Genomic DNA, 5,389 nt, shown 5'->3' on the forward strand with positions numbered 1-5,389 from the left:
TATATACAATAGTAATATAATAATATATAATATAATAATATACTTCATCTTCTCCGGGCGATAAAAGAACTCCGCCCCCGCCCCAAATCGCCCAAAAATCGCCGTGGGGCGGTGTTCTAGCCCGTTCGCGCCTAAAAATCGCCCGAACCGACACCCAGTACACACAGCCTTATAAGAACAAACTTCTTAAAGAAACCTTATCACACCAAATCATAATACCATTTTATGCCTTGAAATCATTTTCAACATAAGATGAAGGGAAATTCAACTTATGGACGAATCAAATGTTTGTCCTTAAACGGAGAATCCACATTTAAAATCTTGGTTTATTGGATTTTAATAATCCAAACTTTGGCCTATTGGCCGATATTAATCCCAACTTAAGAAATTCCCTAGAATAATCCCAGCTTTCACTCTGTTGGCCTTCACTGAGCTTTTTCTTAACAGGAACTAACCCAGTTAGTTTTAGGACAAAATATGTCATTTCTACAAATTGAAGGGGATAAACGAAAAATATAAATTAACTTAAAAACTCAACAAAATGGGCGCCACCATCACCGCGGTCGCCGCCACCGACACCACAACCCTCAACACTGCCACCACCACCACGACGTCGTCGTCGACACCGTCACCACCACCATTACGGCCTCCGCCACCGGTGGTGGGGGTGGAGGCAATGGCGGAGGTCGCGGTGGTAATGGCGGTGTGGACGGCGGCGGTCGTGGTGGTGGCGGTGTCGAGGGTCGTGGTGTCGGTGGCGGCGACCGCGGTGGTGGTGGCGCCCGTGTCGTTGAGTTATTAAGTTAATTTACATTTTTCGTTTGTCCCCCTTAATTTGTAGAAATGACATATTTTGCTATAAAACTAACTGGGTTGGTTCCTGTTAAGAAAAGGCTCAGTGGAGGCAAATAGAGTGAAAGTTGGGATTAATCTAGGGAATTTCTTAAGTTGGGATTAATTTCGGCCAATAGACCAAAGTTTGTATTATTAAAATCCAATAAACCTAAAATCTTTACCATTAATTAGTGGAGGCCCGTATAATTCACTTGCCTATGCTGAACCGGAAAAAAAATATGCCCCTTAAGTCTTCCTAAACTAAATAATGTAAACTATTTTTTTAAACGAGGATTAAAGTTATAGCAATAAAGATAATAATTCCTATAAGTCTTTGAGTAATTTATAAAAAAATGAGCTTATAAAGTGTTTGGGTATTATAAAAATAATGCGCTTATAAGTTTATGTATATCAAATATTTTTACATCCGAAGGAAAATGTGTCACGATTGGACACCCACATTACCCACTCTTAATGCCACCTGTGCCATTAACTATGAAACATGTCATACTAAGGATCAAGAACAACCACATTTAAGAACTTTACCATTAATTAAAGGATTCCACTCATTTTTTTCTTTAAAACAGATGTATGGCTAGGAAATCCTTAATTCATTTCGACCCCCCCCCCCCCACCCCCCACACCCCACCCCCCAAAGGGTTGGGAAAAACCAAAGATTGTAATTGGTTTGACAAAAGGGATGCGTGAGACGGATTAGGTTATATGTTAAGGTTTGTTATAATAACTAATATCATTTAACATTGTTTAAAAAAATATTTTCTCTATATTCTAATATAAATTTTATTAAAATAAAGTTGTGTTCAAAATAAAGAATATATTTTTGTATCGTAAGCTATACGAGTGCATGTATTGTACTCGTACCTTGACGAACCGAATCGATTCTAACTAAACAGCATCGGCACCTATATCGGTATGATTGGAATCAACACTAAGTTTTTTTATGAGTTTTTACCGATATAAAGTATGCGACAATATTCTTTTTGGCATTTCGCATACTTTTTTTAGGTTTTCTCTATCACTTGCTATAACGAGTGTGTTATCATACCAGTATTGTAACGACCGAAGCAATACCTACCAAATTCCCTCTGCGTCCCTACCGACTCTCGTAACGTGTGAGTTTCATCTACTAGATTATAAAAAACAATTTTAGAATGTTTTAATATCAAATGATTATATAAGGTCATGATTTAACTTTAAAAGTAGTATAAATCAATCAACCAACGAATCTGGAGTGCTCTTTAAAAATTATAAAAGCATGTCTTGTGACGTTAAGGGAATTATATTTAAGATTGGTATAAATACAAACTATATGAAATACAGTTTAAAGGGATACCTAAAAAATTATGTAAGCCAAAAGATTGAGTCAGCATATACATACGAAAACACCAACATACTCGCACATGAGCTAACATTATGTTAGGGTGGTGGGTGTGCATCTTTTAGATTTTTAAACTACTCTGAAACCCGATTAATTCTGCATTACCAACTAAGTTTTTTCTTAACTATCATAAACTGTGACGCCACTCCTTTTAGTATCTACGTGTTTAGAAAAATCAAATAAAAATAGTATAGTATGGAAAATTTGTGACAATCATAAAATTCAGTTAAAAAGTCACAAGTTGTAACACCCGAAAAAGAGATTTTGGGGAGGACGGCAGTGTCTCCGGAGTACCTAGGGTACCAGAGCCTATTACACGAAACCAATGTTACAAAAATCCCGACTAGGCACGATTAATCCCCGATTAATCGATAGTCCTCGCTTCACTGATTAAATTTGGGTTAGTCAGCTAATTAATCGGTCAACGGTAAAATCTGGCCAAAATCGGCGGCTTACGGCGAGATTCCGACCAAAATAAGTGGTTTCCGGCAAGATTCCATAAAAAATCGGCGGTTTCCGGTAAGATTCCAGCCAATTTCCGACCAAAATATGTTTGTGTATGAATAAAACTGAAAATTAAATATAAAAATGTGTTTTTGTATATAAAACTGAAAAATATACAGTAAAGTCCGATTTGATTAATCCTGATTAATCTCGATTAATCCCATTAATCGCTAGTCTCCGCCCCACCGCCCAACTACCGACTAGCGATTTTTACAACACTGTCCGCAACACGCCTCACCACCTTGTTACACACATACGAAAATGTGTTAATACCATCATATAATATAGTTTTATAAGGTAACAATGATTTTATAAATTTAACATATAAATAAGTAAATTCAGTAAAAACATAGGATGCCTTTAGTGACAACTTTTAAGTCATATCTTTCATAACAATTATCTACACAAGAAAGGTATATCCACTAAATATCTTATCTTTTTCTTATTGTTAATTTGAATTTTAGCACTCGTCACTACATAATCATTCATATTTATTTATGCACCCGTGAGTTGACATAATTATCTTTTTTTCATGTCTTGACAACAAAGTACAATAACGAGAGAAGTCATTAAACACATATGCTTGTTACTTATTTCTTTTTTATTTTATTAAAACAGTATGTTGCAAAGCCGATTGACGTGCATGCTTACTCAAACAAAAATAATGTTTAATTAATGACTAATTTGTGTTTTAATTAATAATGATTGCTGATCAGGTAATTAGTCAATAACAATGCCAATCAGCTTTATCTTAACTGATATTGAATGGAAAGTGAAAATTTGGGCTGAAGACTGCAATGTATCAAGTTCATATTTGATCTGAAACAGGTTTTAATGTTGTAGTCTTTCGGGCAACGGGTTTTTCCCATAACAGAAGATGGTGGGCTAGGCAGGGGCGTAGCTTAGCCCCTGACCTCGACCCCCTCCGTTTTTCGCTCGGTAGTGTAAATTTATTTTTTTACGGTCGAAAATTTTTACACATGGTATAAATTTACCCGTTTCTGACCGAAATTTGAGTTCGGTCCCCTCCGTTTTTTCGCTCTGTAGTGTAAATTTATCCTTGTTCGACCGAAAATTTGTATACATAATGTAAATTTACCCGATTCCGACTGAAATTTTGAGCCCGGCCCCTTCGTTTTTTTGCTCGGTAGTGCAAATTTATCCCTTTTCGGCTGAAAATTTGTATACATGGTGTAAATTCACCCGTTCCGACTGAAAATTTTTATACATAGTGTAAATTTACCCTCCTCTAGTTTATGATTTTTTTTATACATATTGAGTCTGTCCCCCTCGATGTATATGTCTAAGCTTCGCCACTGGGACTAAGGACCAGGGTTACCTAACTTTGTTTATGTTCACGGGCGTATGAAATTGTTATTTTCCATTGATTTACCCTGAGTAACCGAACTTTGTTTGTTGGTTATTAAAAACAATAGAAGTCAATAACAATAAGTTAGGATTAAATTGAATTATAAGGAATAATAGGAAGCATGATAACCACACATATTTATAATTATACAAGTGTGAGTCTTAATCATCAACCAAACAAATTAAAAAAGTAAATAAATTAGAAGTTTCAACTTCATTACATATAATTATAGAAAATGAATAGTGACATTTTGATGGGAACTAAAAACAAATAAACAATCCTAACGGCTTTGCAATTTTTAATTAAATTAAAGTAAACACATCTTAATACGCATTCAATGTTAATTGGTGCGTTTACTACACTCTCGTTTCTTTTTTATGCTCTTGGCGGCGCACCACAACTTGCACCCATAAAAGCCGAACAATGTTATATGTCCATGTCCGTGCTCACTAGTTAATCATGAATAAACTACAAGAATAGAGGATTGTTTTGGTAAATTCTTAATAATTCAATTACAAGAATATAAGATTATATTTGAATTAGCTAGAAGTAATGTGTGTTCGGTTCATATAAAATATACACTTTTTAATAGTTTATGAAACTTTTTAGTGGATAAGGGGTTGTTTGGCAACCTGTGCACCGGTAAGTGTTGAGCGGTTGAGCCAGTAACAAGCTGACTTATTTAGACGTTACCTCTTAATCGGTCAGGCATATTAATGACTTAGCACATAGTTGCCAAACAACCCCCAATGTATCCATTCATGTAATGTGTTTTTTAGAACGACGACTTTATTGTATTTAGGTTACCGCACTCTTTAATTTGGAGAGCACCGATGTTCCACTCTAGCTAGACTATATTGTCTTAATCGGGCCCACATTGTCTTTATAGTTTGGCTTAGGCGTTCCTCCGAGAAACCATACCGCTGACTGTCACTTAACAGTTATTGTGTCACCACAAGAGCATAACTCTCTAGCGTAATACACGGTGGGATGAAAACCCGGGTGAGCTCTGGGTTCAAACTGACAAACTTTGCACAAGGCCTGACTGAAATTCTTCATTGCCAATATCCACCCAAAAGTGATAAAAGTGGGATTCAAACTTGATTCTCCACTAGAGAACCTTAGTCTCCTACCATTATGTCACAAGTGAGGATATTCATATAATGTGTTTATATTGTAAACTAGCTTAGCTGCCCGTGTATTACACGGGTTTAACAATTTAAATTATATAAGTAATAAGAATCTTCAGATATATGAAATATTCAATAAACATGAATATCCCC

Source organism: Bidens hawaiensis, unplaced genomic scaffold, assembly GCF_021521415.1.
Source record: "Bidens hawaiensis isolate Kalapana, Puna unplaced genomic scaffold, B.hawaiensis_p1.1 tig00031846_1, whole genome shotgun sequence".
Taxonomy (NCBI): domain Eukaryota; kingdom Viridiplantae; phylum Streptophyta; class Magnoliopsida; order Asterales; family Asteraceae; genus Bidens; species Bidens hawaiensis.